This window comes from Mugil cephalus, chromosome 18 (genome assembly GCF_022458985.1).
Source record: "Mugil cephalus isolate CIBA_MC_2020 chromosome 18, CIBA_Mcephalus_1.1, whole genome shotgun sequence".
In the NCBI taxonomy this organism is placed as follows: domain Eukaryota; kingdom Metazoa; phylum Chordata; class Actinopteri; order Mugiliformes; family Mugilidae; genus Mugil; species Mugil cephalus.
In genome coordinates this window covers 8,254,265-8,276,328 of record NC_061787.1, presented here as the reverse complement: position 1 = coordinate 8,276,328, position 22,064 = coordinate 8,254,265, and the positions used below count along the sequence as shown (strand labels likewise).

Below are 22,064 nucleotides of genomic sequence, written 5' to 3'. Positions count from 1 at the left end.
CTTCAGATATTACATAAAACATCTGATAAATATTTTAGCCTCATTATTCTTGGCCATTTCAAATGCACGTTATTAAGACCAGTTATTCTTGCCGCGCACCAGAAGCCACAAAAGTGCACTTATGGACCAAACACAATTAAGCTAAATGCTTTTTATTACTCTGTAAACCTGATTATGAACCACATTTCTATGACAACAAAAAAACATGTATTTACAGTTATTGCTTGCTGGTCTCCACTTGCAATGATTTGAAAGAGTTACATAATGGAGAGGAAAACTGCGAGAGGCAGAGAAAGAGATGGAGTGATGAACAGATGTGGAGGCAGGTGGGAGAGGAGAAGTGCCTAACCTGACAGTTCCACGGCACTAAACCAGCTGGTGGCCCTGCCTTTGTCTCATCTACCCCTCTCTGTCTCTGTTTATGTTCCCCTCTTTATTTCCAGCTCCTTTTTCTTGTCCCACTAAATTCACGTCAAAATGACCTCCGCTGCATATTCCCATGCACAGTGAGTGGGTTGAGCTTAGCGCCGGCTCATGGGTAAATCATTGTGATACACAACTGCTGACTGTACATAAAGATGTTACCCTCCGAAACATCACCCATAGGTTACCAGGAGAGCGGCTTTGAAGCCCACTGTGGTGGCTCTGGTCGTCGCAGTCCTGGTAGCGTCGGATTAAATCATGACTAACTCAAAAACTATAAAGAAGTGGACCCTGACCCTCACCCGACACCCGACCCACTCACATAATTATGCATATCCTTAAGTATATGTAATGTAAATGGGTTATTTAAAGTGGGTTATATAGAGTTCTCCACCTAAATAATCACACAAAATATGTGACAATGGTGTTTCAAACACAAAAACAGAATAAGTAAAATAATAAGACCATTAAAATAAATCGTTTAATTATCACGTACTACGATAAAAATGAAAACTTACATCTTAATTCTGACACTGTGCTCTTCTCCTTCTGTCCTCCTCATCATAAATGCCTCGTATTCTGTGTCGTGGTTTAACCTGAGGTTAATGACATACATTACCTCAGTGAAGTATCAAAAGTGCAGATACTTTGATTTGAGAATCGATTTTGGTTAATAAAGATCTGGTATCAGAGGTATCGATATTTTAGTATCAATCCGCACTAATCGAATAGAGAACAGAAAAAAAAAAACTTTATTCATCCCCTGGGGGAAATTCGAGTGTCCAGTTGCTTGTACACAAACATACACATATATCAACCTAACACATCAACAAAATCAACAGTGCAATAGGAAGACTGGAAATCTGGAAATAGTATTTTCAAAGGATCTCCCGAACCTCTCAGTCCTGCGGGGTAGTGAGCGAAGCCTCCCACTAGTTGTCATAAATGGACAAAGTAGCTAGAGACCAAATCGTTTGTGTGCCTGGTCATGGAACTGCAGTCTGTTGGCACCCCAGAGAGTGTGTTGTCTATAAGAGGGCACTGACTCTTCCCAAAAGCTTTATTTATTCCAAGAAGACCTGATTGAGAGTACGCTGCCCCGCTTCGTATCTACAGTCGCTTCCTGCTGCACACGGACTGCACGACTCAGGAGTCACAATGTTGGCTGAAAGTCTGGGTTGAAAGCGAGGTCGTGCACTGCCTGACATTTGAAACATCCCTCTGCTTAGGATTAGCCCTCTGAAAATAAACAGCGTTTCACAACATTACTGGGATTTTTTCACTCATTAGGGGTTATTGACACCTCTGACAGAGATGTCATCATGAGCGGGGGAATCTGAAATGCCAGAGTTCACAGAACATGCCTGTTCATAATGAAGGCCAGAAACCAGCTGAATCCGTCAAGTCTGTCTTAAAGTGAGAGTTGTAAGGTCCAAGAATTAGCATAAAACTGTCAGGGCTATGCTAAATCAAAGTTTGGTTTATCATTTACACACATTGTTTCTTTCTGTTGAAAGACACTGAGTCAGCAGTTGTTAAGGGGATGTCAAGTCCTGATATTACAAGCTGCTCCGTTTTTTCTTTACGCCAGTCATTTAAGAATTGACTTACTTTTTCTCGACTTCAGTCTTTCAGTCTTTCATATCATACCCGTGACCATCCTTCCAACCCTTCCTCAAACTTGCTGTCCGATGTTAAAAAGCCTTAAAACTGTGATATCTGCGTTGACACGTGTGTCACCACACTCATATTTTCTCTAGAACACAATATGTCTATGTATCTATCCAACATGTCCGTCTCAGCGCATGTTGCCGCTTTAATTCAGTCATGCATGTGCGACTCAAAGGCAGGCAGGCAAGCGCGCGGACAGAAACGGAGTCATGTGACCCCCCCTGACCCTCTGTGCTGTGTTCCCTGGGTGAGTTATGTCTCATTGTTCCTCTCTGTCACTGTAGCAGTGGGCCACAGGACAATCACACTGGCCTCATAGTGCCACATTCACTTCTCCGGCCCGGGTCTGATCTCACACCTCTCACTTCGCATTCTCATTACTTGGGGCTGTTATTATTTATTTAATCAATAGCTGTTTAATCTCCCCTCCCCAGAAATCCATAATGGCAGCAGATTCACCTGGCTGTTACATCAGGTTACGTGCATGAGTTGTGGCGTCTTCGCGGGCCCAGCTGCGTCCGTGGCGGGTTAAACACAGGTTGTAGTACGCTGTGATGCGCATTATTTATGTAATCTTAGCGCGGTTATCGCCTTGAGACAGCTCTTAAAGACGGTGTTTGATTCTGACCCGGAGATCATAATAGTCCAGTTTCTCCATTGTTGCCATCAGCGAAACTCTCAAACTCTTCCTGTGGAAGATTATGAAAGTGGCTTTAAAGCAGAGAGCTGAACTCACCAGGGCTTTAAGTGGTTTCGGGCTAAATATATGGAAAAGGCAGCTTGGTCCACAGGCTACAGTGAGATCTGGGTGTACAGCAGCCAAGGTCTTTGGTGTTTTTTTTTTTTTGTGCCCTGTATCAGTTTGGTGAAAAAATGCCCCAAAAGCCAAAAGTAAAGTGTGAGTTAAAGAGAGTCTCACTTGTGAAGATGACACCTCTGACTGTCAAAGCTGCGTGCTACTGGAGTTTCTTTCTACTTGAGCACTTTTATGTTAGCATTTCTGAGCAGCACAAAATTCTCTATAAAACTTTGTAACATAGGACCTTGTTTACAGGGATGTTTATTAATCAATTTCTCCTCCATAGCTTCCTAAAGAAACGATAAATGACGGTGTAATATTGAAAATAAAATTAGAAATAAATTAATTTCCCTATGTGTGCAGTATGCATTAACAATTAAAACTTCCTTCGCTCTTCATAAAACGCAGAAACGAAGTGTTTCCGAGAAATATGTGCACAGCGTAAACTGCAGCTGTGATTGATTGTGATGATTTGCATTTTTCAAAACAGCTTTAGCATTTGTAAGGGTTTGTTTATGTGGAATCATACTGTAAAACGCGTGTTATGATTACAGCAACAATGCCACTGTTGTCATTTTGTAGATTGATTGATCATTTACAATAATGTTCACATTTGAAATGGCCTATTACTGCATTGCACGTTGTATAATGAGCAATAAAAAGGGTGTAAAGTGCACCATGTCGTTAGCCTAATCGCACAATGGCCTAAGTCATATTTGAAAGTTTTCAGAAAACAAGAAAAAGCTTGTTTCAGCAGCACATTGGTAAGTCAAAAAAGCGCAATTATGCTATTAGACTGACGAGCTGTCACGTCGGACATTGTCACAACTCATCCAAATTATATATCTTCACTCAATTTCACCATCTTTCCCCCCCAAACCCTCTATCTTTCTTTAAAAGCTGTCTTTGAGATCATGAAGCGACTGATGCTCGTTTCCTCAGCCTGAAAGTGTGTTACTGAAAGCAAACTGCCTGTCATTTCACCCTCTATACTGAAGTTACATTATTCAAAGCTCAGTGAAGTATCTTCCAAGACGAGCAGGTGGCTCATTCAGGATCGTCTCCTCGGTGGCAGACTGGCACAGGCTGAGGCGCCGACCTGAATAGCCCCAGGTGTAATCCTCACCTGCTCTCTCACTGTTAAATCCCAAGTGTTTTGATTTATTTTGTCTCCTCTCTCCATTTGTTTGGGTCCCTTTTCAGGAATGGAAGGATTTGAGCATGAAAGGATTAGTCAAAGCAGGTCCTGTTTATAGTATTCACGCAGGAAGAAATAGAGAAAGGAGCGTTTCCTCTTTCGATTGGCAACACCACTTCAAAACGAACTCATGAGCACATGCACGTATAGTTGCATACCTCCACACCCGTACAAAAACCTGCACTGTACACACGTCGTTGCACCTGCTTCTGAGTCAACATCTCTTTATTATGTGATTAAAGCAACGTAAGTTGTAATTGCTGATGCACAAAGCCTTTACTGGCACACCTCGGCTGCAGAGGGAGCGACGGCACATTTTACCTTTTAATGTTGGTGGTGTTTTATGCTAACTGTCGCTTTGAAGTTTTATTGTTTTGTGCATCTGAGTCCCTAAACAATTAACTGCAGTTTTGACTGTCCAGATCGTGTCTGTCAGCGTTGGGTTTTTTGTGCTTGTGTGCATAAGAGGAGGGGTCTGTGAAAGAGAACGGCCTCCCGACTCCCAACACATGGTGCCCAGACTAAACAACAAGATGAATGTTTCCTGAATTCGACTTGGCATAGAGGCACCCCAATCTGCCCATGTGGCTAAACTGGCTGACTGAAAGACTTGCATTCAGAGTGAAAGAATGGGGAGGTTACGGAAGAGAAGAAATGAGTACAGTGAATGAGAAGGAATAATGAGAGTTGGTCCATTTCATGTCTGGGCTGCAGAAGCAGCAGTTAAAAGATTATTTATGGAGGTGCCATGATGTTGCAGCCAAACGTCAAAGCATTTTTATTTTCCCTAAATTAATGTACAACAGCAGATATTGTAAATGGTCTCGTTTTTCTATAATGGTTTTCGACCCGTAGAGGGTTTGTTGATGTCACTTTCACAGAGTGGCAAAAACATGGCGAAATGTACTAATAAATACAGTGAGGCCAAGGAAAATGTGGATTGTTAGATCAAATTAAGGACAATTGGACTTGACAATTATCCATACGAACTATCAAATAACAAATAGTTCATGAACATTGACCAGATGTGGCCAGAAATGAGTTATCCTGATATTTATATGGACCTGATTTCAACACTGAGAAATACTATACTCATACTAAAGTATGGCCTTTTCATACTTTATATAACACAACTCCAACGGCTTTGTACTAAAGTACCCGCTTATTTGCATAAATTAATATTACCTTACACAAAATGTGAACCACAACACCAGGTTTGGGTTCCTGGATTCCAGGTGTTTCTTCACAATGCTCTGATCCAGTTACTTCTCTTTTATTTGACTTTTGGGAGCCTGTAAAAATATATCTTCGACTACTTTTCAAATCTGTTTTTCCCATTTTTTTTTTTTTATTTAGTTCTACAGTTTAGCTGCTATTAAAACTTCAAAGATTCAAACTAATGCGCCTAAGCTCCAGGGTCAACTGTCACTTTTTACCACTCAGTGGCCGTAGCCATGGAGACTTGCTGTGACATCACGTGCGTACCCTCTCACACATCTACTCTTCGGCATGTGGTAGTCCTCGTAGAATGATATGTCTGTGGGCTTGTAATTAACAAGCCTCCCTTTTTCACCCCTCACTCCGCCCCAGAGCCTCCCTCTCATTCAAATATTGTTGCACGTCGAAGATCAAATGCAAAATGCTTCAAAATATTAGTTGACAAACCACAGCTCCCCGTGGAGTCGCCTACTGGTAAAGGTTTGTGATAGTTGCGTGTATCCAAAGTCTTTGTTTAAAGTTTTTTTTTTTTAAAGGTGGGGTTTTTCCTTTGGGGAAGACTCTCGACCTCACTCAGTCTTGAAGACTTTTGGCTAGTTGGTTCATGTTGAAAGCTGAGAGCTAACCATAAACAGCCAAAGTCACACAAACTGCAGAAATAACCCAACTGTCACTTATATTACGTCCAAAGAATGCTCTTAAAGCCTAATATCAACATATCCACACACGTCTTCATGGCTCCAGATTGGAAACATCCAAACAGAAAATGCCCGCGTTGCATTAATCACCCTATTCTTTGGTGGCGCTAAATCGTCTTAGCTGTTAACATAATCTTTTGCTTCTAAAAGCTTTACCTCTGAAGGGTGACTCATGTTTTAAGTATGACCAACTCTGAGTGTCTTCACGTTGGCCTAAACACTTCCACAGCCCGTGAGGTGTTGCCGTCACGCGATGATGGAACCGCTAACAACGGCAACAAAAGCTCAATGCGCCGCTGTCAACCTGTCTCCTCCCACACGTCACCTTTCACCTCGCCGCCCCGCGCCCCCCCCCACCCCCACCCCCACCCCCACCTCACACCTCTCAGCCTTTCTGATTTCACCCAGAGCCTGGAAAAAAAAAAAAGCTGGCGTGCGCGTGCGTCCAGGGCAGCTTAGCGCGACAGTGAATTCGGGGTTGGGGCCATGGGAGAAGGGGGCCGCGGTGGTCATGGTGAAAACGCTTGGCAGCCGATGGGAAAAGCGCCTTGTTGTGGAGGCTGAGCGCTGAGGCTCTCCGGGGGCTGTGACGGGCTGAGCCTCATTGCGGTTTGTAACAACAAGCTGTTGGAGTTGGAGAGAAAGTTCCAGACACACCCCCGGCATTTACTCAACGCTTGCGACCCCCCCCCTTTTTTTTTTTTCCCTCATGCCTGAAAAAGTGTATCTGTCTCAGTTAGACATTGAAGCAGGAAGCCCCCACCATGTGTTTTTCTTCAGCCTTTCTCCCATCCTCCCTCCACCTTCCCTCTTTCGGCTTCAGTCGGCTTCTCCCTGGCTCTTCTCCTCCTCCTCACTTAGCGGAGACAGACTGTAGGTAGCGGCGAGAGGTTAAGAAACCAAGGGGGAACACACACATACAGAGACGTCTACATGTGACAAGCCCTTGCCAAACAATGGCTGCGAAAGAGGAGGGGGCAGCGGTAGTTTCTTGGAAGTCTTGATTGGAGCATAAACAGCAGCCCAGGAAGTGCTGAAGTAATACTGAGAGAGAGAGGGAGAGGCAGAGAGGGAGAGAGGGGCAGGGAGGGGGATCAGGGGAAGTGCAGGGAGAGAGCAAAAAGTTTTGGGATAGCAGCAGTGTGTTAGTTTGTGTCATTCTGGCCGTACCCTGCGACAAATACTTCAGGTTTCTTCTCTCGGAACGTACTTTGTCACAGAAAGCCCCAAAGGAAAGGTGAGTAGCTACATCACGCACACACACACGTGATCTCAGGAATCCACAGATGCTCAGTAAAAAAAAAATAAAAGGGAAGACACATGATATGAGGCAAAGACCCTTGCGTTACTTGAGAAGTGGATTGATGTTGCAATTGCAATGTCATTTTGAAATTCCAGGGAGTGTTGGAGCGACTTTCACTGTAGTGTTGTGAGTGCTGTTTTCTGATGCCCCCCCCCCCCCCACCCCCCCAACCCCCCGGCTCTGAAAGCTGCTTGTTTTGCATAGCCGTTCTTGTGGTGCCTTGAACAGCGGCCAGCCATTCAAAAAAAACAAAACAAAACCAAAAAAAAAAAAAAACGGGGAAACGTCTAATGTGTGTGTGGCTGTGTCTAATTAAGCTGCTGGGGGAGAAGAAGAGCGGCGAGGGTCAGACCGTGAGAGGGGGGAACTTGGAAACAGCGCGGTCACTTTCACAAGACTCCACACCAACTGTCCGTAAACAGTAGTGTGTCCCGGATCAGAACGGAACAATTCTTTTGATTCTCACTTGCCTTTTTTTAGATCACAGAGCAGTGTCAGCTGTTTCCTCCAAGTAGCTGCTTGTGGATCAGTTTTTGCCGTAGATTAGATACATATTCCCACCAGGGTGATGCTGCAATCCTCCCCTCAAAGTGAACATCAGTGTCACTTGCAAGTTGCTGTATAGCTCAAACTCTACAGATTAACTAACAAGCTGCCAGTGCTACTTGTCACTACTAAAAAGTGGGATTTTTTTTATTTATTTCTTTTATTTTACAGCCTTAACAAGCGTATTTTCCTGTCTGGATCTCATACCGCTGGAATTGCATGAACTTTTTCCACCGCTGAGTAGATTTGCATCTGGAAAATGCTGATCTGCCCGAGCTCAGTCAAATGGAAAAAAAAAAAAGTCTAATTTCGTAGCTATTCAAATGTAAGTGCGTGATATGAATCTCACTTAACTGTCAAACTTGGTTTAAAGTGTCTGCTTGTATCCCCGTAAAACCATCTAAATCCAGATAAATCTAATAAATATTCAGCGAGAGCAACAACCTGTCAGGAAAAAAAAAAAATACCCACCAATTAGCGTGTGTTTTGTGAGTAGTATTGGTATTTTTTTTTTTTTTACCACTGAGGTATTCAGTGATGGGTGTGATTTGTTGTGTCTCTTTCAGCAATGAGCGTATCATCTTCAGGCCCCCCTGCAGGGGAGGAAGATAAACAAGTTCTCGAGGAGCTCCTCGTCAAAAAGACAAATGAGCTTGCACCCTCGCACCCTTTCCAGAGCCCCCCGAACCTCATACTTCATCGCGGGTTTCGGCACTTTGACAGACTGTCTCTCGCAAGTTTTGTCCGTGCTCTGCTGATGTAGCAAGTTGTCAATTCCTCACAAGACCAGAGGAAACCGTTATTAACTTTTAGGCAGCGCGCTTGGGCTGCCAGTTGAGTTTAGCCAAGCTATTTGTCTAAGTGGTAGCATATGAGACACAGTGATTTTGCCAGGGTTTTTACAGGCAAAGGCTCACAGTAGCTCCTGACCATGTGCCTCCATTTGTCTGATGGTATTAAGAAGTGCTTAGGTTAGGACTTGACTGCTTGATTACCTGGCTTGGCTAGTTGGTTGAACCAGTATCCAGACATAACACATTATATCTGGAGCTCATACCTGGGCCAAATGTGTTAGCAAATCTGGGTCCGTGGAGTTTGATGGCTGCCATGGGACATTGAGTTATGTGAATAAGAAAAAAGAAAAACACACACCTGGGCTGTAGGCATATGGCCGAGCAGCACTGAGGCTGGCAGGGGGTGGGGCAGGAATAGAGGCCCGACCAGGTGTTTCTCTAGCAAGCTGTCTGCACTGTCATCCCTCACTGGGCCCCGAGCCAAGTCACGCCACGTCTCGTTGAGCTTCAAGGTTTGATCAAACCTCATTATGGAGCTCTAATTTCAGCTCCTATTGAAGGTTAAGTCATGGATATGATAAAGCACACCCACGTGATGGAGATCCCCAAAATGTCCTCAAAATGAGACAGAATAGATATTTGATGTATGTTTTCTTTTGACTTTCATTGGGGCTTTCACATGGAATCAAGTAATTTCCATTGTTTAGTCAAGTGTGTGAATTTTGAACATTAGATGTGGCAGGAAGCTAGCTCAGACTAAATGTGTGTTTTATACAAATAGACCGTGATTCAAAGACACTCCAAAGCTAGCTTCTTTGATCACAACCGAGTTAATTACAAGCAAATTCTTCTCAGTTTCTCCTTCTTTGAATAGAGTTTGTATTAAGTGCTTACCCATAGTGTGTTACCTACGGTATATGGTGGTCAGAACGTCCCCAGTTTGGAGAATCCAAGCAATGAACTGGTCCAAGGCAGCAGCAAAACACACCGAACTAACCCTAATCCTAAAATAAGGGCCTCCAAAAAAAATTAAAAAGTCTGGCTCACCCTAAATGGATTTTAAATAGTCTACTGTCAGATGTCCTTTTCTGAGAGGGGAACTCCGCACTCCATTGACAAAAACAGTAATTCTACCTTAGTGAACACGGGAGTTGCTGGTAAATTTTTTTAATTCGGATCACACACCAGCCAATCGAGTCAGTGGTAGACAAGCAACCTGTGTTCTGCTGGTTGAAATGACCGTTTTTCCCAAGAGTCTGGTGGCTTTGAAGTGAGCAATATTATGACTTCAACTGCCCTTTGAAAAATGTTTTCCGTCAACAAGGTAAAGCGGTGATAAGATTTTAACTACAACATACACTCAGACTGATACAGATGCTGGAAGTGGACTGGTGACCGAAGTCCGCTTTGCCGCTCCTGTTACTCCTCTCTGAATGATCTCTTCAATGTCCATATCAAACATCCCTTTCTGGGAGATTTTGTCCACTGCTGGTATCATTTGAACGGTCAAAGACTTTTTTTTTCTATTCTCAATAAGCTGCAAATAACTGATCTCATCCTCCAGGAAGATTTTCTATCATTTCCCCAGCTTTGACCCGAAGCTGTCCTTATAGCCAAAACAACTTGATAGAGGTGGGAATTATAAGAAGATGTAATCATACAGAATCTCTATCACATTAATTGACTTCTGCTGGTGGTGAAGTGACCTCATTGTTGGCCGAATCATTTTGAAAATCCTTTACGTCTGCATCGGAGGGAAGAATGTACAGTGTAGGACACGTTATCTCGCCACTCTTTAAGTTAGCAGGCGATAAATCGTTTTTATTATACACACTGTCCATTGCTCTTGGATGCAAGTGACACGACTTTCCGTGAGCTGCTATATGCAACGCCTTAATGACTCGCACGGAGAAATGTGACAGAGCAGGCGGAGACTTGTTCTTCAGCTAATAATGATCCACTAGTGTCATTCTTCTTCTCAGGTTCTTCTTTTTCCTGCCATATCCCTGTTTATTAGATTTTCATAATAGCTTTAAATGGAACTGAATTATCTTTTAAACCACTGGGAAGCTTGAGAGAGACTCACAGTTAAGCCACAAATAAAAATCTGGAGATGTGACAACAACAAAAAAAAAAAAAAGAAACTCCCAGAGATTTGTGCTAAAATGGGAGAAAGCAGGAGCGCTATGGAAAATATGTTCCCTTTATTGTTGCGCTTTTGGGCAACGGTGGTGGTGTGTGTTAGACCTCAGCATGCGCTGCAGTCATTTCTGCCAGTAAGCTTTGCTGTGACAGGGATTAGAGGAGAAAAAAAAAATCAAGCTAATGGAGAATTTGCCAGGACATAAAATCAGTTTATTACTGCATGTAGGTCTGTGTGCATAGACCATGTTGGATCAAAAGAGTTGGCCTACAATAAGAGAACAACTGTAACATCTGTCGTTGGTGGTAAAGTTTCTTTCTTTTTTAATTCAGGAAATAAATCTCCCTTTTCATATTAATATCCCGCTGTCTTTACAGGAAGCATAAATGCATCTCTCATCTTCCTCTTCTTCCCTCTTGACATTTATAAGCTCCACACACTGAAGTGACTCCACCTGCTCGGTGAAGTCATTTTAGTTTGACCATCTCCTCCTTCTCTGGCAACAATGAGACGGAGGGGAAGCAACAAGCTCAGACAGAGGCCGAAGCAGACGCTGCCACTGACAGTCGCTGCTAACCTCCCCGGCTCTTTATTCCCAGTGTAAACACACACACACCCCCCCCTCCTCCTCCTTCTCCCCCTCCCATCCATCCTCTGCGTTGGCATTTGTTTTGATGGGTTGCCTCCTACAATGCACAGCCAGGGATGTTTTTGTGCGGTGACGGACACGCTTTGTGGAGACACAAGTCGCCTGTTTTTGTTGCTAAAGTTTTGAGGCTCTGAATGAATTAACCCCGAGGCAAAATTGGGAAAGTTAGACAAACTCTGAGTCAAATGCACTGCTGAGTTTTACCTACTAATGCCCGCCAAACTGTATTTGCTCAAATCGTTCTCACCCTTTAAAAGTGTCCAAAGCACTTGAGGTTTTCTGTCCCCATAAAGCCTTAATTAAGAAAAGTCTGAATACAAGTGTTAAATCTGTCTAATCCCAATAAATATGGATGAGACTTCTGTCCTCCGCCCTGTCTGACAACCTGCAGTGTCTTGCCCTCGTCCCTTACGTGTTGGCTTTTTTACGTTTTTCTATCGACCAAAGTGACTGCTCGCTAATGAGTCAATATCATGACATGATTTCATAATTACTCGTGCGCCTGACAAACCCTGTGCACTCTGCACGGCCGAGATTATGAAACTCCGGTCTCTGAAAATATTCTGTAAAGCCTGTGACACACAGGATGTTTTTGTTAAGCTGAGATATTCTAGGAACAGCAGCTAACCGAGCTACGGGAGCTGGAAGTTTTGAGGAAACCTGTCCTCTATCTCTGCATGGTCTGTTTGGAGAGCTCCTTCCTGCTCTCACTGATAAATAGATGAGACCATGTAAATACTGGAAAGACGCCCAGCGGAGCAGTTTTCAAATAAAACCATTTCAGGCCAAATGGGTTGACAGGTACGCTAAGAAGGAGTTGCTATTTTAGCTTTGTGTGGCTACACAAAAGCTCATAATCAGGTACTTCAAGTACTTTCTTTAAGTAGCAGAGGGATTACACAAGTATGACACGTCCTAACTTCAGATTTATATGCAGCTGAGGACAGGTGTTAGATGCAGTAACAGAAATTTCTGTGCAACTTTTAGCTTTTAGCATAGTCCAGGTAAATCTCACAACATCTTCGCCTGCACCTTCTTGCACCGAAAAAATGATGCCTCATTCCTTCTTCCAGCATTATTCTAGTATTGTAATGTTTTAGCAATCACCGCAGTGGGGAACATATATCCAGTGAGAGACCCAAATGTTTGTAGTGATTCCCCTGACTTTTTGTCCAGGAACGTTGACATTAGTAGTCCTAAACTGGGCTTGCAGTACTTGAGTTTCTCTGCAGTGATCACCAGATTCTCACAAAAAGTGGAATTCTTGAAACACAAAAAAGAGCAAAATCAATCTCTCTTCAATTCAGTGTTTTCCAACTTACGCAACCCGAGTCCCTCAGCTACAACTCTCTCACATTCTTACTGAAGATGTACAGTGCATTTCTATAAAAGTCTGAAACATTTCTCCGCGAATGTTCAAACTTCACTCAAGCAGGAATAAATAGTGCCTTTGTTGAGGATTGCTCTGAGTTATGACTTTGGTGCGCGCAGTAATATTGACGACGAATTGTTGGAATTGTTTGCCTTCAAAGGGAACTCCTGAGCCTGTGGTTACAATATGGGAAATCGTGTCCATAAAATGCTTTCCGTTCATGCGGTAACATCAGCTGCAAGTTGTGACAACACAGCTGCTAGGCAACTGTTGCTGTCTGGAAGCCCCCTGAAGAGGCACGGCCGGATGACTTAGCGTAGGAAATGCAAAGGCATAAGGAAACTGTAAGGCTCGTGGGAAAGTCAGCTTTTTGTTCAGACAAAAAAAAAAAAAAATACAAAGAAAACTAAATTGCGAAATTAGCATCCACCTCCATTTCAGGAAATGCACGCAAACGTGTCGCAACTCGCTGCCCGAAACAAAAAAATCTCCTGAACATGGAACTCGCAGCCCCATTTGAAGGCGTTTGAAAAAGCAGCACTAATGTTCATCCTAAACGCGGAACAGCCAGGGTAGTTTGCATCAGCAGCCAGTATTTGTTTATGTTTTAATAAGATTAAATGTGGTCTTTTTCCCTGGACAAGCATCTAGAATATTCAACCCCACATCCTGTATAGTTTTTTTTTTTCTTTTAAAATAAGAATATTTTCAGTTACCTCCAGATTTCCTGGCTCAGATTGGTCCAGTGAGCTGCTTCACCCCAGGCTCTCCTCAGTGTAATGAAAGCCATCTTGTAAAACCTGACATTTTCATTGTTTGAGTATTTTACCTTTGCGATTCATCCCAATGTCCTTCTAGGGTAATGCCAGTGCCTGCAAAAGCAAATGTGGGAAATATTTTACTAACATTTTAGCTGAAAATTGCGGTAGGCATTGCAGATTTTTCCATTTTAGCTTTCCCAGCAGCCAGAGGGCTCATATTTGAGTTTTAAAGAGTATAGATAATATCTATATTATGGGCAGTCACAAGGTTTACCAGTCTGTCATTACGTTTGCCTTAACATCTATGAGGGAAAAATGGTTAGCAATTGGTTTTCTTGGATTTTCCATTCCCCCAAGATCCCACTCTGCTTTTACCTAAAATCCAAGGCCACAGAACATTCCACGAGGCATTTCCATTCGTTTTTATAATGGCAGGAAGAGGGGAAACAGCCCCTTGACTCACATGTTCACCTACACACCAACGCTGCACAGTTCCGTCCCTTGTGCCCTTTATCACCTTTTCTTAGCACTTTGTTTCGAAGTTTCCTTCCCGTCAGGTTTTCCTTTCACAAGAGTGTGTATCCTTCCCGGCAGCGGCACAACAATGCCCCGCTTCATTTCAGCTCTCCAAGATCTGAGACCTCTGGAGCCAATGGGCTGCTAGGCACATGCTAAAGCCATTAGGTAGTGGATGACGGTGGTTAGCCACAGAGGCATCACAAAATAACCATCTCACTACGTACATAATGAAGCCAGAGGGAAGGAATGGGGTACTGTCTTGGCTATCTGGATGTCGGTACGCATGCATGTGTCTAGAAATGTGGAGAAGGGAAGAGTGTGCCTGACGTTCCTTGTTCACATGTTAAAATATCAATTTCTATTACCCTGGTACACTTTCTGAGAACTTAACCAAAACCGCCCTACGTCTCAATCTGTCAGATGCCAGCCATGGTTGAAGAGGGATTTTATTATTAGACATATCCCATTTGGTCTCTCATAGCTCAGCTCAGACAGTTTGATGGAGGACTCTGTGGAGCTGACTGAGATGACTTAATTACAGCCCCTATCTCGATTTGAATTTACTGGCAGCGCATCCATTATGCATGCCTTACTTGGTATCAGTGGACCTCAGTTAGAGCAAACCAATAATTGTGACAGAAGTGTGAAGTTCAGCTCCTCTGCAGACGCTGACATACAGCAGTGCTTTTCTGTGCATTGATGGAAAAGCAGGGTTGCAGCTGAGGATTTGCTCTAATTGTTGATTAATCTATGGATTCTTTAACAGTCATAACTGAGTGGACTGTGATGAACAGTGATTGATTTTTCACCACTTGGGGGCAGCACAACAAGGTAAAAAAAACAACAAAAAAAACAAAACGGTGCCTCAGAGAAATGTTTAGCTGTTAATGCTCCACTATGTTCTCCCAGATTGTTTGTTGCAGTGCTGTGTGAGTGGTAAACAGTGGAGCCGTCATTAGTGAAAACAGCTGCCTGTTGCTAGTGAAGTCGAAGACCACAAACCTGAAACATTAGGACCCAAATTCACGTGTTCGTTCTATAAATCCATGCAGTTACATGCAGTATTTCTGATGACATAGAATAGAAGCAGAGTACACTGTTCTGCTGTTATCATGTTGTTGTGAACCGAAGACGTATCTGTGTCACCCGGGAAGAACTCCCAATAGATTCTCTTTGGGCTATTAACAAATACAGTTTCAATGGAGCAGCTGACAGCTGCATACTTCACATTTGATGATGGCACTTAGTTTGAGTGATGCTTCCCTGATTTCCAGCTTCAAGCTCTGACCAGAATCTGTCAAGACAATCGAAAGACTCCAAACAGCCTCCTTTAAAGAGTCTTTGCTGCATTGCAGTCGGTGGTCTATGGGTCTGCAGCATGTACAGTATCGTTTCCACGGGGGTTATGAGTTACACAGTGTGCCCCAGTAAGCTGGATTCTGTGCCGCTTTGATCAGTATATAGAGTCCCTTCACTAATCCGCTTGAGCTGTGGATGTTTGCCCAGGATGCATGCGTGCAGAAACACACTAACACACACACACACACACTCACTCACACACACTCTTGCAAATTGTGATTAAAAAACAGATGTGAAGGCCTCGCCAAAAAGAGGAAATGGTCGGAATAAATCAGAGGGGGCCGAACATTTGCCTGTGCTTACGTGCCACTTTTAGGGACTTAGAAGGTTTATCTGTTGTGAGAGTCGCCTCATTATACCGCGTCTTTCTTTGAATAAACGCTATGTGCATAGCTGATATAACTAGAATTTAATGACGTAATCCCTGATGCGTTTTTATTAACACCCAATAAGGGGAATAGCGGGCACGATCTCTGATCCATATTTTAATTACAGCTGCAGGACACACGCAGGATTAGGAAATGTAAATGTTTCCTAGCAGCCATTTAAGAGCCCTTAATGGCTCAGAGCTTAACTGTAAATCTTTGTGTCCTGCATTCGAGTGCTAATAAACAGTCGGGAAGCGGTTTTATCTGGATGCAGCTGATGAGCTGAAATGACAGGGTTGGAAAAGAGGAACGAGAAAGACGAAATGGGAGGAGAAAGGAGAGTTAGCCTGGGGAATATGAAAGGGGTGCTACTTGAGCGTTAGCCGGCCCTCCCTGCATTACATCACTGAGATGCTTCAGCACTGATGACATCGTCAGGCTGAGACGGTGGGTCGGCCCTGGGGATGATGTCATTAATAACCAATCAGAGGACTCGGGGGGCCGGTGGGATCGAGCCAGCTCCTCAGGCTGAAATTGTAAGATAGCTGAAAATGTCTTTTCCTCTCCTCAAGTCACGGAGCCTTTGTGTCTTGTGCGCTTTTCCTGAGGTTATTTTGAGGCTAATGTCTATCAGACACTGCGTCTGCCACTGAACAAAGTGTAACTGTGTCACACAAATATAGCTGTAAAGGAATTAGTATTTCAGTGACTTAATAACACATGAAGGAGCCGCTTTGTTCCTGTCCACATGAGGGGAAAAATGCCTGCTAGACTGTTTTTGGTATACAGTGTTAAGTATCCGTTTCAGGGGCACTGGGCTTGTCCTGAAGAGCTAAAGTAAATGAGAGGCATTTTTTCAGCACTTTGCAAAACTAAAATATAGCAATGTACACGTGTAAAAAAATGGGCTGTGACCTTTGCGGGAGAAATCATCTTGATGCAACGTGGAGAAGTTTGTCACAGAAATACTCAGCGAAGCATGCACGGGAAGTCCATGTGACAGGTCACATCTAAACCTACAATGACTGATGCTTGGACTCTACGGACAGTGCAATACGCTTTACACACAACACTGACAAAACATTAATAAATAACTTAGGAGCCGGTTATGTAGAGCCACATCAGGACTCGTTTAGGGCTCAGTTGAACAACGTGATTTCCTGAGGGAAATATTTGTCTCTTTGGTTGCTAAATTCTCCGCTGTGTCCACCAACCAGCTGCTAAATTTGCCTGCTGCCGCCGTGAAGGGAGCATTTACTCTGTTTATCTAAGCTTTCTTTGCTGGAAACAGCTGCATCTGGAAACAACATCATGGGAGCAGTAAGATCCCAAAACAGTAAAAAATATCTGCACGTAAAACAAAAACAGTTGGCTGAAAGTCTCTAAAACGCCCATTAGAGCTTATACATTATATCTAGACAATTCATCCATTATTAATCTATTTAAAAAAGTTCTGCATCCTGCATGCAACTTTTAAAACTTCATAGTATGCTGTTAGATTAGCATGCTGCGCTACACATCTGAGGTAATTTAATAGAGAGTGGAATTAGGTTTAAAATTAGAACTCCTGACCACTGTTGACAAAAATGGGTTAGAGCACTAAGAGGGATTGTGATGCGACGTAACTGTTCCATATAGGTAAAGTGGTCACATTGTGCCCGCTGAGAAGCTGCTCTCCCTCTCCATGTTCCCATGACCCGGTCCCTGCCTGTGCAACATGGCTCCATTGTGGTAAAAAACTATTAAACTTCGCAGGCACTCACTTTTTTTTTTCTCCTCCTTTGCCATGGGAAAGCTGCAACATTTCCGCTGCTGAAAAGCCGCCACAATAAAGCTCGTGTTGTTTCTGCTCTTACTTCCCCTCGAAGTCGGTCACCTGCGCTCTTGTGATCCCATCAAGAAATCTCCTGTTTCAGTCCATGATAATATTTACATTACAGTTCTTTTCTTTGTTTAAAGCGAGCACAGACTATTAAGGTGAAAGAATGCACTTAGCTTACACCGTTTACGGTTTACGCACGCTTTATGCAACACGGCGTTTTCTACTTACCTCTGAATAGGTTTGTTCAAGGCGCTCCGCTTTCACAACCTGTCCAGCCTCAGCCCAGTCTGCTCCGCAGAGCTGTTAGCCTGGAGCCGGTCCACCCCGCTGAATGATGCACATATACATCAGTGCGGGAACGCTCGTCCATGGACACACAACACATGGACAGCACACAGCAGGTTGCACAGATAAAGGCCAGGACAGAGGCTCTAGTGTTCTAAGGATCTGAGAGTGGCTCCCCCTCTATGGGGCCTTTTTTCATATCCCACCACCACCTGCATCCTTTATCAGCTCCAGCAGCACTCACCTCTCTAAAGCAGGACCTTATGTTCTTCATCAGTTATCCTAACCACACAGATGTATGTGCTTAGTTTTGTCTACTTGGAAAATATGAAGTAACCTAAGCAGTTATTTAAAAAAAAAAGTCTGCCTGCAGATTTTCTCCTAATATATTTTATGTATTCTTGAGTGATTGGTGAGCAATAGCTTTTAAGTTAATAGCGGTTGCATTGTCTTAGCGTGCAGAGAAAAAGGGGAGGGTAGGAGATGCGCAGTGCACAGGGGAAAGTGATTGACTTGCTGGCAAAGTCCAAGCCCTAAGCTGCTTATCGCTATGAAAAGAGTCAATTGCAGCGCAAACACTTTTTAATAAACTTGAGGGAAAGCCGGCATATTAAAAGACATGTAAATGTGCAGCAGGAATACACAGTTAACTCACTGCAGCAAGAAGGTCTTAATTTGCTTTGGACTTTTGTTGTGATATTCTAAGCGCGTCTTCATCCGTCTTAAAATCTGTCCGTGCCAATCTAATTATCAGAAGAGCAGATGCTTTCCCCCAGTGTTTTAAACCCAATTGTTTAAAGTAATCTAGTAGCTTCTGCTTGTATGTGTTTGTTCTCCTGTGGCTCTGCGTGCTTTTTTTTTTTTCCCCCACTGAAGGCACATTTCTGCCGCGTGCTCTTGTTTTGAATTTGTTGACACAGAAGGCAGATAAGAGATAGCTTATCAAGTGGCACAGAGTCGAGAGAGTGGCCTGAGAATTTGACTTCGGTTCCTGATGCCGCACTCATGAAACGTTCTATAGGCTGACGGACTTTGTGCGTTTCTCTGCGGGCAGGTCTGATGTGCACTGAAATTATCATTGCATGGCATGAGTCCAACAAAGACATGTCTCATGGTAAAGTATTCTGATGCGGTCCTACGTAGATAACAGGTCAAAAAAGATAGAAAGCCGTGAATGCTAAGTATAAAACAGCCCTGGAAGAAGTTTGTGCAGAGGTTTTAATTCAGTTTCTATATTTTCTTGTTTAATTTCATTACGTGTATTATTTCATTTTTTAATTTGATATTTTTGGCCCGTGGAGGCCACTAAAATTGAACTCAGTTATCGAGTCTGCACTATGTTTCAAGTGACACCCAAGCCTAGTCACACTTGGTAGGGTGTTAAACAGATGAGTCACTCACGCTGGGGATGTGTTGTGATTAAATTAACTGCAATGAAATATTTTCTAGCCCAGCGCACTCTTATCTCTCATCTCGGGAGGGAATTCAAGGCAGGATCTTCTCCGGGGATTATGGTGCACGGGAGGTTGCAGCCGTCAAACCAGCGATATATTCAATGAAAAAGTTCTCTCAGGCATGGGAGAGGAGGCAGCAAATTCCTCCCCTCCGGCTCCTGGGTAGATGCCCTCCTCCCGGTTGCAGCAGTTCTCAGCATCTCTCCATCACTCCCCCTCAGGAAGCCACCGGCCCCGCTGTTGGCCCAGACACTGTTGTCACGGGAAACTGGCAGACATCTGAGCCGATGGCTAGGTTGACTTACACCTACTATGGCCGTGGCTTAATGAAGTGTACACACTGCTGGGGTTTCACATGTGCACACACACACACACACACACACACACACACACACTCATAACTGCACACACAGGCGCACTAACAAACACACCAGTTCATTAAGAAGCACTTAGTGTCTTAGTTTATAAATGACAAAGGAAATACTGTAGACATTATTTCCTTGAGTGGCTGATAAGTCACACAAACAAGTTATCTTTTTATTTTCTTCTATCGCACCCGCGCACACACACACTCGAGCTTTAATTTCCTCCTGATCGTTGCACAACACGCCTGGAGCATGCTCAACAGCACCCCCTGGTGCGATGAGAAGGCAGGACATCTCAAAAGTAGCAACAGCACGCTTGGTTTGTTGCCTCGGATTGATCATGTGCTGGTTGTGCGTCAGGAAAGGGTAGCAGGCAGACATGCTGATGAATGGAGCCGGCCAATAAACAAAGCTGTTTGTTTTAGTTGTTCTCTGGTTGCCTTTAACAAGCCTGCTCTGCCAGTGTTCATCCCGTGCATCCCCTCCCCTTGTTTGCTTTGTTATCCGAAGAGAGAAAGTCGGAGAACAAAATGAGGGATTCTGTTTGACTGCTCAGCTTATTAGATAGTTAAACTTTATTGAATTTGTAGTCCATTCAGTAGAAGGAGGGGTTAAACCTCAGTTAAAGATCTACAAGTCTCTCTCACTGAGGATAAGCTATTCCACTCGCGAGTAATAGGCGTTGAGATCAATTTGCCATGCTCCACTGAGTGCAGCTACAAGCTGACTGAATGTGCTGTGCATCTCCTGATATTTGATAAATACGTCTTTAACCATTATTTTCGCAATCTTAACTTGCTTCTACACCGTTCCGTAACTGTTTCGATATCACGTCCACTCGCCACAGCGCTCAGCGCAGACACCCACATACACACACCAGACCACATGTCAGTAACTCATATCTTTTGGCGAGCTGCCTGTCAGGTTGGCAGCCCCGTCTGTTTACATGGCTTCGGCAGAGCAGAGAGTCTGCAGAGGCCAGTATATCTGACTGCACACACACACACACATACACACGTAGAAAACACACGTACGTATGTGTACGTATGCGCACACAAACACACAAATATCTTAATTGAAAAGTGAACTGCAATCAGCGTGTGAGCCGCAGAGCTTCTGGAGTCTGGAAGTTTGAGCTGAGACAGATGTTGCGGTGGTCTCAGCAAACAGGGTGGGGACCAGTGGTCGTCACCAGCGGCACGGTCGCTGGGAGACGCCTCATTAGGTGAGAGATGGGGTGAGAATAAGTAGTGAGGAAAAAAATGTTAAGGTACACGAATAAAACTCGCTGAGGAGTTGCAGTCTTCAGGAGAGTAATGTAAAATCCCGGCGGCTCGTCGCTAATGAGAATCCATTTGTCAACTTCAAATGTGCAAATTCATATGTGGCGCCTGTTTGACTCGCGTTGCAGCGGACGGTTGTGTACTTAAGTGCCAGCATAGATAGAGAAGAGAGATTTGGGACTGGCTGTTTTGTTAATTCTTGCGTGGGGCGTGATGGTGGCAAAGTCCCGAATGATCAGGTGCAGCTATGGGTGAATGTTCTCACTGCACAAACAGGCGCCGTAGACCTCCACCCTGAATCAACAGGTTTTATAAACATAGACACAAGATGCAAGAACCCAGACTGGTAAAGGAGACATTTCTAAATTATCTGACAACATATTGAATTCATTAAGTCCAACACTGTTCTTCAGACAGCATACAGTTAAAGAAAGATAAAAAGAGGCTTTTGTTCTCTCTATATATTATGACATCCTGACCTGAAATGGATATAATCAACCTGTCAAATCTAAACAAAGCCCCTCTCATCACCAGGCTATTGGGGAGAAGACCTTAGGGGTAAAAGGTCACCTTATGCACAAAGGCCTCTCTGATTGGTGGATTTTATTAGTGGACAATTTCCTTTGTCTGTAAGCTTTAGGCTATACTAAAACTGAAATTCCTTTTACTTGTATTGTGTGCACACATGTCAGATTTGTACTTGGAGAGGGTGAAACAGATACTCAGATCAGAACAGAGATATTTTCTTGTATGAAGGTCTATGTTGGTGTGAAAAATGTGGCCGGGCTGCATTGCGACGGCGCTTAAAAGTTGTGTCGCTTACTTCCATGGAAACAGCTTAGACAATCAGATCAGATATTAGACTTTCAGATCAGCAATCGGATAGATTGCAGTGTAGAAAGCAGCGTCTTTTTTTCTGCAAGGTTAGGGCAGGTCGAGTCCAACACACGCCCTCAGTAGAACCTCAATCAGAGAGCGAAATCAGACTGAGATCTCATGCTCAGTCTGATTTCAGAACGAAAGATTGTTTCACC

The 22,064-nt window shown here is 43.7% G+C and overlaps 1 protein-coding gene across 13 annotated transcripts in view; it reads left to right on the top strand.

Moving 5' to 3' along the window:
- si:ch211-285f17.1 (sickle tail protein homolog) overlaps nucleotides 1-22,064 on the top strand; it is a 105,667-nt gene that overhangs the window by 36,858 nt on the left and 46,745 nt on the right. Inside the window, exon 1 of one of the 13 annotated variants that reach the window (XM_047612189.1) lies at nucleotides 7,089-7,244. The exons of the other annotated variants lie outside the window; for them this stretch is intronic. The gene's annotated coding sequence lies outside the window, so the exon portion shown is untranslated. Of the gene's footprint in view, nucleotides 1-7,088; nucleotides 7,245-22,064 lie in introns of those variants that run through there. 13 annotated transcript variants of the gene reach the window in all.